Source organism: Lycium barbarum, chromosome 7 (assembly GCF_019175385.1).
Source record: "Lycium barbarum isolate Lr01 chromosome 7, ASM1917538v2, whole genome shotgun sequence".
NCBI lineage: Eukaryota > Viridiplantae > Streptophyta > Magnoliopsida > Solanales > Solanaceae > Lycium > Lycium barbarum.
This window is the reverse complement of record NC_083343.1, coordinates 106,432,931-106,446,876: the sequence shown is the minus strand read 5'-3', so window position 1 is coordinate 106,446,876 and position 13,946 is coordinate 106,432,931. Positions and strand designations below refer to the sequence as shown.

General features: G+C 38.0%; 1 pseudogene; it reads right to left on the bottom strand.

Annotated features, from left to right (window-relative positions):
• The window catches only part of LOC132601703 (ABC transporter G family member 35-like), a 51,208-nt pseudogene extending 48,549 nt beyond the window's left edge, over positions 1-2,659 (bottom strand).
• Between the last annotated feature and the right edge of the window lie 11,287 nt (positions 2,660-13,946).

The window sequence follows — 13,946 nt, the reverse complement described above, 5'->3', positions numbered from 1 at the left end:
GTTTCTTAAATTAGATAGCGCAAATCCAGCTGCAACTTAAATATAGTTCATCTTCCGCTCTGTTTAACAACTTTTAGGAGAAGTTTCTTCTTTGAATTTTTTTTTTTTTTTTTTTTTTTTTGTAAGTTGACGATTCTCTAATATTAGAGATTTTCTAAATCTTGTGCTTCTCCTTACACTATCATACGAGTCTGTATTCTCGAAGTAGATTAACAAAGAAAATTTCAACAAATGAACATAATGCACATCTACAACAACTAAACGTTAATCTCGAATAGTTAGTATGGCCTATATAGATCATTTGCATTCATGATTTGTTATCAGCAAAATCCAAATTGATTCATGAAATAGTGTTGATCTTTTAATAACTTATCCTCCATGTTATGTTAGGTCTACATCGTCTAATTTTAATGCCTTCAATCTTCATAGTATTTCACTTAGAGAATCATTCACTCACCCTGAGTGTGTAATCAGTAATGAGACTGCTTTTGACTCCCTCCAAAGCTGTTGCCTAAAGTTTAAACAACAAAATTAATCAAAAAAATTATAAAAGACAGTATTCGATTGTAACATCCAAGCCGGGGGGGGGGGGGGGGGTGAGGAAGTTTTGAAAAAATAAAAATGAGTTTCCAAAGAACATGACAATCTTCATGAAAAGATCGATTTCAGCCTCTGGGAAAACTCCAGTTTCTCTTTCCCTCCTAGCAAGTTCCTCCAGAAGATCTAGATAATATGTATGAATAATAGAGTCAATTTTTAATTGAAAAGAATAAAACTGAAAAGTACCATATCTGAAGCCAATCCCTTGGCTTCTAGCAGAGAAATCCAAGGTCTCTTTCACAGTCATTTCTCCCACATGAATGTCATTTTGTCTAATATATGCTGATGTTTTCTGGGGTACAAATTCCTCAAGATCATAGCCATTGTGAGTGAATTCTCCTCTAACCTGTCCCGTAACATAAATAGTTTACTTGTTTAATTAAATTACAATACATTATGCAGAATTAGTATGAGCATTGCTCTCAAGTAACTGACCTTTAAGCTATAGTCTAATTTACCAGCCAACGCCAACAAAAGGGTTGTCTCCCCAGAAGAAGGTGGGCCAAATAGAAGGGTCATCCTGCGGATCAATGAAGATTCAAGAGTTAAAGTCAGTGGTTCATACTTCATACTAGTAGGTACGGGCTCAACATGTATATACATTATCCCCTGCATATATATCTACTCCCTTCGTCTCAGTTCCAAAAAGAATGTCACCTTTCAATAATTAGAAACAAGTTAATTTTAAAATTCCCTTTTTACCTTAAAGAAATTATTTATAGCCACATAAATTTCTATGGTTTGTTTTAGGCCACAAATTTCAAAAGTCCTCATTTATTTCTTAAACTTGGTGCCTAGTCAAACAGTGTCACATAAATTAGGATGGAGGGAGTACTATGTATAGGGCTTGTATATATCTAAGATAGAATGCACCTTTTGAACAAAGATTTAATCCACATGTCAATGTTGGATATTTTACCAATTTGACAAAGCTGCATGCCTTTTTCTTATATTGAAGATTAATAAAGCAGATCATATCCACAGGTGAATACTGTAGTTTCATTTTGGAGGTGAAATTTTGAAGTACAAATGACTAGAAGCAGTATTACATCTCATGACTAATTTAAGTATGATCTAGAAGGTTTGATAATCCCAGAAGCATGTTTAAGTATGGTGAGTTTGGTTTTCTCGGCCATCCTAATCCTTAAACAGCTCAGAGCTGACTCAGCAATGTTTCTGGCTGCATTCAGTAGTTTCGGAAGAGCTCTGTCCCCGATATAGCAATCTGCCTCTATGGTTAATAGCTCGAATCGAACTTCTACTGTAGGAATTCCAATCCCTAATCTACAATCACAAAGTAATCATAATCAAAATTTACAAAGGTAAACCCGAATATATAACTCTGGTTTTGTCCTTTTTTGTAGTCCTTTCTTTTTACGTTTGATACAGTTTATTTAGACAGATCCTACAAATAAATTGCTGATGATTTTATTCATGGAGTCATCGCTAAATTATGTGATCTATCTCATCTAAAAGCTTAACTGCTAGAGAGAGCACACTTTCAAACTATGTTGCTCAGACTCTTCAAAAATGTTGCATGTTGTGTGTCGGATCCTGCAAAAATAGTTCTTTTTTAGAGGATCCGACACAGGTGCTAAAATATTTTTGAAAAGTTCGAGCAACACGAGAGCATGATTCTTTTATAATTTATGCATGACTAGAAACTGCTGTGGACACAAGTATATTATACCTGTCGATCTGATTTCAGAACTTCCGCAAGAACTTTTCATTGTCTTCCTCGGCAACCTTGAAATGTTTATCAATAAATTCTTGTCGCTCATGCATACCAAGCTTCCGAACATCAACTTCCCTGTGGATTACCTTGTGTTAATTCTCATTCTCCACATAAGTTTTAAAGACTGTCTTTCTTAAACGATTGTAATTGGGTAATTTCTCCAGAGCAGCCCACTTAAGAGCTTCTTCATCTCCCTCAACACTAATGCTTATCCTCATGCTTCCAATTGGATTACTAAACACTTTCCATACTCCAACTCATCCTTCTGCCCAAACTCCTACTCACTTTCCTTATTTTACTTTCATTCTCTTTTTCTGCCTTCATCTTTTTAAAAAAAAAAAATTCTGCACCTGTATATCTTTAACAGTAATGATTTTTTTTTTCTGTTCTTGAATCTAAAGTGCAAGAGATACAAAGAAAATGTGTTACAAAAAGGAGACACAAATAGCTGACACTAACTTGTTTGGGATTGAGACGTAAAACTTGGTATGGATCAGTTGGTAACAGACGCTTCAATGAATGTCTTTAACAGGTTATATAACACACAATGAGCATGTAGTTTTTATGACAAGGATTGACTACATACATAACATTAAATAGGCTCAAAGTACTTATTAGAATAGTAGCGGACCAATTACCATATGTCTGGGAGATGAGGGAGGTGCCTAGCAAGGGTCAACACTATCCAAAAAGCATCAATATGTGCATCCACGAAGAGATGCAGCACCCCGACAAAAGAAACATAAATACGTTGAAACAAAGGTGATTTTTTTTCCAGCGCCACCACTGCTCGGTAGTCAGCGTCACAGCCAACTTCAACCTTCACACACACATACAAATTTGACACTTAGATTCAATTTCGGGTTAGCACACAATGAAAGAGACACACACGTTTACATCCCAAGCTTTTATATCTCTCAGATATTACAAAGGACTCACGAATTTGGAGGCTTACAAACCGATTCATGCCTTAGCCAAATTCAGACTACATAAAGAAACTTGCCAAGGGCAGTTACAAGGGGAGGGGCGTGCTTGGCATGTGCCAGCAGTTATATTAGGTGCATTATACAGATTCTAAGGGAGCACTTCGCCCATGTGGGAAAAGCCTTCGAAAATTGACCTCAACCGTTGCACATGCTGCAGACACTGCATAACCATAACATGTGTCGCACGCATGCTTCGCCCATGTGTTGTGCGCATGCCTTCTGCGCATATGCCATGCGCGTGCCTAGCCCGAATTTTGCCTCATGGCTTTGCCCAACACTTAGAATATTTTTCACCAAATGCCATGCCAATTCCTTGCCTTGCCCACCTACCTAGGCCCCATGCAGCCCATACCAACACCTATGTCTGTCTGAGCCGACCCACTGCCTGCACGCATGCCTGCCTGGTACCATGCGTGTGTTCGTGCCTTTGACATTCGTCAAGCTGCCTTGCCAACACCCAAGCACCTTGACTTAGCTGCACACCATGCTATAGGCTTGCAACCCCGTACATTGCTTTCAACACCCACATAAGCCCATATCAAGGGGCAATGTACAAGCCCTTGACACTGCCCACGTATGCGTCTAAGTCCGAACTTAGGGGTCTAACAAACCACTCCCACCAGTTGAACTCCATGTCCCAGTCGAGGTTGTCTTAAGGTAGTCCTCCAATTGCTTGTCGAACTGACATAATGACCTTGTCTTCTCCCAAGTAGCATCAGCTTCTTGTTTACCCTTCCAATGAATAAAAAATTATGTCAGTTAATTCTTCTTTCCCATGCCAAGTACCCGGTGATCCAATAGTTTCTCAATTTTGGCTTCAAACTGTGTGGGCACCACAGCCGCGCCCTCTTTGCTTTGTTTCTGCCCGGATCCTGAACATCTTCATAATAAGGCTTAAGAAAACTCACATGGAAGGACGGATGCAACTTCAACCTTTCAGGCAGCTTCACCCACCTTTTGAACCACTTCAGACGGTCCATTACTTAGGAATCAAACCCCGCTGCCTGCTCTTACTTGTAATCTGTTTCCATATTTGAGGAGTAAGCTTCAACAACACTTTATCACCAACATTGAATTACAGTGATCTTCTATGTTGATCTGCATACTTTTTCATCCGTTTTTGGGCCTTGCGCAAGCTGTCTTGCACTTTTGCAAGCATCTCATGCTTATCCCTGGCGTAACGATATGCAGCAGACCACTTGCCCTGAGCCTTCTGCTTAGCAACATCCATTGGAGTCACAGGCTGTCCACCTAGAACCAACTCAAACAGACTCATCTCGATTGCTGACGACTTATGCAAATTATAACAAAATTGTGCAGTATCCAATAAGTCTACCCAATTTCGCTGACTTGCCGTCATATAATGCCTCAGATATTCCTCCAATAAGTGATTTATTCTTTTGGTTTGCCCATCAGTTTGAGGATGGTTAGCCATAGAGAATTTCAGATCAGTCCCCATCATGTTAAACTATGCAGTCCAGAACCGACCCGTGAATTGTGTATCCCCCTCACTGATAGTATCATCTGGCACTCCAAAGAACTTAACCACATTTTTGTAAAATAAATCTGCAGCAGCATCAGACGAACAAACACTAGGGCAACAATAAAGACAACATATTTTGAGAACCTGTCCCCCACCACCATGATTGATGCCATACCGTTTACCTTCGGAAACTCACTAATAAAGTCCATCGAAATAGACATCCAAGGCCTTTCAGGAATAGGAAGAGGCTGCAGCAAGCTCGCTTTCTTTTTGCACTCAGTTTTATCTAGTTGCCAAACTAGACAAGTCTTCACATAAGCTTCTATATCATCTTCCATTTTCGGCCAGAAATACACCTTAGACAGTAAAGCCAACATTCGTTCAACACGCAGATGTCCAGCCCAACTAGTGTGATGCGCCTCTTTCACCAGTTCTTTACGCAATCCACCACCTTGATGTACCATGATTCCCCTCCCCCCCCCCCCCCCCTAAAAAAGTAGATCATCCTCGATCCAATACCTCCACACCGTCCCATTTTTTAACTTGACTCATTAACTTAGTGTATAATGAGTCATTTGCAGCACAAAGTCTAGTTTTTTCAATAAAATCAGATTCCAACCTAGAAATTGAACACATAGCAGCAAATATCTTTTTTCTACTTAAGACGTCCGCAGCCTGATTGTGCTTTCTCGGCTTATGCTACCACACAAAGTCATATTCTGCCAAGAATTCTTGCCAACTGGCCTGCTTGGGACTTAGTTTGCATTGCATTTTGAAGTAAGTATTAGCAACATTATTCGTCCGCACCACAAACTTCATCCCTAGCAGATATACACGCCATATACACGCCATGTCTGCAAACAATGTACCACATGAACCATATCTTTTTTATGAGTAGAGTATCTCTGTTCTGCATCGTTTAACTTTCTGCTTTCAAAGGCCACGGGGTGACCTTCCTGCACCAATACACCTCGAACAGCCTTGTCAGAAGCATCAATATGCACTTCAATTGGCAGCTCAAAATCAGGAAGCCTTAGAATGGGTTCTGATGCAATAGCCTCCTTTAATAAATTGAATGCACCATCATATTTTTCAAACCACGTCTACACCACATTATGTTTCAGCAAATCAGTCAAAACAGCAGCCTTCTTTGAGTAACCCGCAATGAACTTGTGATAATAGTTTGCCAACCCAAGGAATGACCTCAAGTCCTTCACACTGCACAGCGCCTGCCAATCAACAATAGCCTGCACCTTATTTGGGTTCATTCTTACTTGGTTCAGACTGACCAAGTGCCCAATGAATTTGATTTCCTGTTGAGAAAACTCGCATTTCTCCATCTTCACATAGAGCTTGTACTCTCGCAACCGAGACATCACCATGCTCAAGTGTTTAATATGTTCATCCAAAGAGTAGATATATATTACAATGTCATCTAAGTACACTACTACAAAGTCATCTAGGTACTCAAATAAAATGTCATACCCAGTCTCCACTGGGACGGACTACATTCTACATACATACTGTTGACACCCAATTTTGTCCCGCCTCTCCTCCGAAATACATATTTGCGCTTCTAATATTTAAAATAAAATAAAAATAAATAAATAATAATAATAAAAAATAAATAAATAATAATATATATTATGTTTACTATAGTTGTTAGTCCCTATCAATGACGACGTTTCATTATTCTGTTACAATTATTATTATCATTATTATTATTATTATTATTATTATTATTATTGTTAACGACTATTATTATTATTCTTAAATTACCATTATTACTAATTGTCATTAATCATTTCTTGTTATTTCCATTATCATTATTATTATTATTATTATTGTTAATTACTAATAACTATTATCAGCGTTATTAATTATTATTCATCATTACCATCGTTATTTTTTATTATTAATTATTATCATTGATTTTATCAACAATTGTTATTTATTATCGTTATCGTCATTATTATTATTATTATTATTATTATTATTATTATTATTATTGTTAGTATTATTATTATTAATTATTATCATTATTCCTATTGTTATTTTGTTATTAACTGTCAATATTTGTTACCTACTATTATTATTATATCTATTATTATGTTTATCACCGTTATCATCAGCATTATCAGTATTACCGTCATCATTTATCATTATCGTTGTTGTTAATTATTAGTATTATTATTATTAGCAGTATTATTACCACTAGTCATTCGTTACAGTTATTTAATATTATTGAGACTCGCGTTTCTCGGTATTTTATCCACCCCTGCATACACATCGCATTTTATTTTCGTGCATCTTTAAATGATAGCTTTATTTATTGCTGAAACATTATTACACGGTCATTGCAACAACATAAATTTTTATTATCCGGGTCTTTTACAATTGCATATTTTCGTACCAAGTGATATTCTAGCACCCTTGGTACATCGCTAATCAAGATAGGTCTTTTATTCAAATTTAGAAGCCAAATTATTTCTTGCACTCGGTCCGCATTTTTGACTTACCGGACCCCAAATCAAGGTCCGATTAACTCCTAATATTTTTTTGATTAACCCATATCGCTTATCTTAAATTTTAGACTAGTCCATGGTTCAATTCACTAGTCCATTCTCTTAATACCCGGTCTAAAAAATTTGACCCAGTCCATTTACGGACTGGGTCCGACCCATTTCGTCCAAAAAAGGGGAAACCTTTTAGGTTTCCTCTCATTTTTCATCGTCGCCTCTTCTCCGCCTCCATCGTCACCTCTACACCACCATCCCTTCCCCTCTTTCCTCTTCATCTCCGCCGTCTTCTCCACCTCCCCATCGCCACCACACCTTCGTCTCCACCATCCTCGTCCATCACCGCCTCCAACCTCCGCACCAACCACCTCCGCTAATCCACTCCGTCGCCACTCCACTCACCTGTCCCCCACCTCTGCCGTCTCCACCCATCGTCGCCGACGTCATCAACACCCCCATTCACCACGTGACTTCCACTTCACCTCTCACACCCAACATCTCTGTCACACCCACTTTACCCCCACGTTTCGCACCCTTCTCCGACACTCTGACACCACCCCTCTGCTACACCCACGCTCTGTCACCACACCACACCTTGTCCCCCCCCACGCTCCTCTGCCACTCCACTCCTTCTTGTCCCTGCTCCTCTCAAATTCAAACGAAAATTAGTCTATAAATATTGGTTTCATCATCCATGTTAAGGGAGGATTTTTTTTTCGGATCAGGGAGAACCCCCCAAGAACGAGGTCTTTCGATTCATGAAATCCCCCTAGAACCGTTTTTTCTTATTGATTGGTGAAATCCCAAGAACAACTTGTTTCAGCCGCAAAAACCCCCTAGAAATTAGGTTTCAAATTCGGAAAATCGCAGGAATTCCCCATAGATAATATTAATTCTTTTTCGTTGTATTGTTCGATATCGAGTCAAAATCCATATCGCTGTGTTCTGTTCTTCCCTTGACATCTGTTTGGGTTCAGGGGTGTATAAAATTCGGGATTTTAGTATTTCGAAGTATATTTGAAGTGTTCGAGGCTAGATCGAAACCTTCGCCACACTTCGCTGCCCCTGAAGAAGGTCGGTAAATCTTCCTTTAGTTGTTTCTCCTCCTATTTTAGTCTTAATTGCTAATTTCTGTCATGCCGTAGTTGTTGTATGTTTGGTTGCTTGTTTGATTTAATTTCCATTTAGTATTGGTTTAAGCATAATTAATGAGCATTAGTTGCTATTTCTAGTCATCTTCTGTTAGCAATGATTTAAGTACGATTAACAGACATTAGCTATTGTTATTAATAGACTTACGAATGTTAGTAGTTCAGCATGAGTAGTTATTTTTAGCTACTGGTTTTTTTTTGGGGGGGGGGGGGGGGGGGTTAGTTACTTGTTGATATTAATATCGTCCAGTTTGATATGCTGTTCATATAATGCCTAGCCTATTCCCTGTTACAGCCTGTTATATTAAGTGTAGGATTGGTTGTTGGTCCAGGCCTGTGTTTAGAGATTCATTTCCCTAGGAAGATAATAAATGTGTTATCACAATAGTGATGTTTGGTCTAAGTTGTGTGTGAAGGTTTGTTTTTTTCTTGAAACTGAAACTGGGATTGTCCAGCTTATCCTTTTCTGAATCAGTGTGTATGTATCAACTTTTTCCTCTTTTCTCAATCATGACTGTAAAACACCTGTGTTTCCTGGGAATCTGAATCTGTATGACCCTGTATGGAACTCTGCATGCTTGCTCTCATCAATTGTATGTTTGCTTGCTTCTGTTTGTTGTCTGTTAAACTAGAAGTTGATAATAAAAGCATGGCACCTATGAACTCACTGGGTAACCTGTGAAACTTGTTGAAATCTCTGATCATCTTTGTCCTTTAATGTCCATGGTTTGATGAATAGCTTAAGCACACTGCACTCAAGTATGTTACGTTTATGGTAAAGGTTAGATTTGTTTTGGAAAGTATGTGATTAAGAAGTCTACACACCTTGCCCAAATCCCATTGTGATGGTGTAGTCTTGCCATGAATCTTGTTTAAGCTTAAAGTCCAGTCTACTTTAAAGGGTTATTCATGACTTGAAGCCTGAAGCATGCTAGACTTAGTGGATGTACCTCTGTATAAACAACCTGCAAATAAATGAAGTACTTGAATGTGTTAAAAGCTCACCAGAATCCTGTATGTATTCTCATGAAGTGGTCTGTGCCAAGATAAGTTTTAAACTTGATAGTTGCTAATACTCCATGTCCTCTGATAATCTCATATATGTTTGAATGTGCCATCTTTGGCTGAATGTTTGTTTAGATGGTGTTTCTTTACACTTGACCATGTCTTTCCCTTTCTATGAATATTGGTGTTTCATCTTGATTGTCCCATGTGGATTGGAAGTGCATTGTTTCCTTTTTGAAATCTGATCTAAACCCATAAAATGTTAGTATCCTATTAGTCTGTTAGCCCCCCTTTATGTGGAAAATTCATGCTTATTTTGATTCCTCGTAGTCATAATAAAACTGCAAATAAGTAACAGAATATCTAGTGTGCATGTCTACCTGTCAAATGACTTTTGAAGCCTTGTTTCTGAACTGCTGTCTATCCAGTCAGTTTGGCGTTGTCAAAATTGCTCATTGTTGTACCCTTGTGATCCCGTTGTGTCTTTCTGTATACCTGATATATATAAAATCGGTATATTCAGTATAAACATAAATACCACTCGTAAGGGCTCAGAATTGCAAACCTCTATATCGTAAAATCTTTTGATTTGAGCATTGTCTCCTTATTTTCGCCATATTGGGCTTCCTTTGCATCTGTGTTCAATTGACTTTGTTTGGATTGCGTTTGGCCTTTTGTCACTTCGACTGGGCATATTCTATTCTCTTTACCGCTGTAACATGCTTGGGTAGGTTTCCATCCTTATAACGTTGTTGTTTTAGATGAGCCTTAACAGGAATTTCTTTCGTTCCATAAATATACCTAGGAATACATAACATATATATAATTTATGGAGCTGCTTTGAATTTTGTATGTTTATATGTTTAATCTTATTGATCGTATACTAACCTCCTTCTTTCCATTTTTCGTGCATGACCATCGCATACGAGTCCGAGAGACTCGCCTCCTTCCGCGTTCGGTGTTGGGCTAAAAGCCCAACGTGCTCACTCCGTGTCCAACTCACCAACAGCAGTCCCCTTGAATGTAGCATTTTTTCAAAAAACGTGGGTTGAGCCCACTGCCACCAGTAGCCCAATCAGCAGCCCTAAAGTGGGCTGGGCCCATTTTAATACCTTTTGCTCCTTCATTTCATTTTGTGCATTTAATTTGTATTATGCAACTAACTCTCTATTTTGTTTTTCTTTTGTTTCTCGACTTAGAGGAATTCTAGTAAATTAGTGGGTTTAGTTTTGGGATAATGGTAGTTAACTTAAGGAAAATCAATAGTTAATTACCTAAGATTTCTTCTCTTTTTGTTAAATTTTTCATAGTATTTATAATATTTATTTTCATTAGAATAATTAACTTTTCAAATAGCACGAGCACATGTTTTAAATTAAAGGACTCCTTTTGTCTCTTTATTATCTTAAAATTAGAAATGTGGTGGATATGCCAAAAAATGAATTCAAGTATATTTTATAAATAACTCTTCAAATTTGGAATCAATCACACATCATTTTAGCTAAGCATGATTAACAAAGTTAATAAAAAGAAAGGAAATCCTTTTTCCATCATATTTAAAGAAAATAAGTCTTGGCATTTCTATATCATCATATTGATACAATATAAGTTTCATTTAAAATTCACATTAGCTATTTTTTATTTTGCTTATGCTCTTAAATCGCAAAAAGAATCATTAATATCTCACCCTTTGAGTTGTTTCAAATATTTATTAAAACACTGCACAAAACTCGCGTTTTTTTTTACTTATATATTCTATGCAAGTCTTATTTTTAAATAGCATTATTATTTAAAGCTTTAGCAATTTTTATAAGTTTTATTCGAAACGGCATTTAAAATTTTCTTTATGCAAATTATTATATTTTCTCTAACTCTTATCTTAAGCAACGTTCTTATATTTTTCTTTAAAACTTTAGCAATATTTACAAGCTATTTTCTTGAATTTTAAATATTATATTTGCATCTTTAGCCCTAATTAATTAACCTAAGTTTGGCCGGATAACCGTAATTAACGGATTCTAGAGGATGCCTAACCCCTTCCCTTTAGGATAATATAGAACCCTTACCTAGAATCACACTGATTAAGCAGACTACTAACGGAGGTTTAGTTTTAACTTTACCTTAGCTAATATCTAGGTGTCCTAATTCACCGTTAAAATTAATTAGGTGGCGACTCCTTAAAACAAGCAATTTAGGAATCACCAATATGTTGTACTCCGCTTCAACCCAGTTAAAATGGGGTGTAACAGCTTGGCGACTCCGCTGGGGATTCTAGGTTCTAACCATAACACACTTAGGTTAATAATTAAATTGTTGGATGTTTGATTGTTTTCTTTATGCTTGCTTTTATTTGTTGCCTTGTTTGTTTCTTTTGTGTTCTCTTAAGTATTTGCTTTATTATGAGAAATTTTCTATGTAATAATATGTTACTGCTTTCCTTAAATTGGCATCCCGTTCATATTTCCTCCACTTTTGGAAATCTCACACTATCACACGTACACGCGAGGTGTGCTTAGCGCACCCGCAAATTTCTTCGTAGAATCCAAATCTTAGGAGAGTTGGCGCGTGCGCGGGGGTGTCCGAATAACGGTGACCGCGTAGCCTTCTCACTCGAGTAGTCCACTCGGGAACCTTGCGTCTAGTAAACCCACTCCTAGTCAACCTAGGATAGGGCTAAACCAACACCTTTTATTAAGAGCATACATTTCATATCCTAGGAGGTTTAATATCCTTGGTGTATTAAGCCCATTAGATGACTTTGTCCAAACGTCCAAGCGGGTTCACGACCCCAAGTGACACCAATCATACTTTATATGCATGTTTGAAGGATAACTGTGCCTAAATATTGACTATTTGCTCTAATTAATTAAACTTTAGAAAGGAGGGGGTGACTAACGTTTCTATGACAGGTTTGGATTTGCATTGGAGTACAACAAATGACGAAGATCAAAGACATCAAAAACGGAGCTAGAAGTTAGACATAGGAAGCTGTATTTACTTTACTCAGATTAGGAAACACTTCATGTTGTATTCATTTAATGTGTTAATAAATGTTACACAATGTTTTTTACTTTATTTTGGGGAAATAGAATCCGTTTAATTAATTAAAGCAACAGGATGACATATTATGGCACACTTTACCCTTCAAACGACGATAGGCCTACCTCTGGCACAAAGAGGTCACATGCATATTAGGACACGTTATTGTTTGATATACTTGTTTGACTTTATTTGATGAATTATTTGCTACATGTCTTACTTGACTTTACATGATCATGACTTTACCTAGATATGTTCACGAGACTAACATCATTTATACTTTATGTTTCTTTTATCTTATTCCCAAAAAAAGAGTTGATTCGTGTTGACACTCAATGGCCGACCATCCTTACATCACAAGGTCAAAGACGTCGTCGTTACCTGAACGTAGTTGGGCCATTCAAGGAAATGAAATTACTATGTCCGATCCGGCCGCAGCTAGTTTAACTGGTGTGGAAAATATCGTGATCTCTAGCGATCCGCCCGAGACTTCCGAACATGGAACTACTATTCAACGGGATGAACATATTGCCCGCCTGACTCAAGAGATTAAGGATCTACGCAGAGAACTGAATCGGGTTAGAAGCATGACCAACTCATCTGTTACACTCCAAAGTCCACCTCCTGAACCTAGGGACGTCGCATCAAACCCATCTCGTTTTCCATCACTTGAATCTCCAGTCCCCGAACATTTTCCTCCACAAAACACTGTACCTACCAACAACAACTTACCTCCAACCTACACTACCTATGCCGCTCCTGATCCACCACCCGTCAACCCACCAAATCAATCACTAGGTAATACTCCTTACGTTGCTGTACCCACCAACACTAACCCACCACCTACAATTACTCCTCTAAACCCACCAAACCAAGTCCTTACATACTTTGGCCATCCACAACAACCTTTCTACCCTTACCATTACGTTGAACCCTACCAAGCTCCACTATTCCCTTACCCTGTCTATAGTACTCAACCAAATTACTACCAACCCCGAGCACCTCAATATCAAAACTTACGTCCATACCAATTTGCCCAAATTTCCACCCACCGAAATCGACCACATACCACACATAGAGCCCGTCCAAACCCTGTCATTAAAAACACCCGTGATTACACTCAGTTCGCTGAACCTTTGTCTCAGCTATTTGAAAGACTGAAAGCGGCAGGCGTGGTACAACCTATTGAAGGGAAAATTCTCAATCCTATCCCAAAATGGTTTGATAGTTCCAAGCATTGCGCATATCATTCTGGAGTTCCTGGGCATGCCACTGAGGATTGCTATGGCTTCAAAAGCAAAATCGAAGCCTTGATTAAGGAAGGAACAATCCAGCTCACTGGAGCTCGACCCGATATGGATCGCCATCCCTTTTCCTACTCACGAAAACGCCAACGTGAACATGATAATTATCAAAAAGTTAAGAATC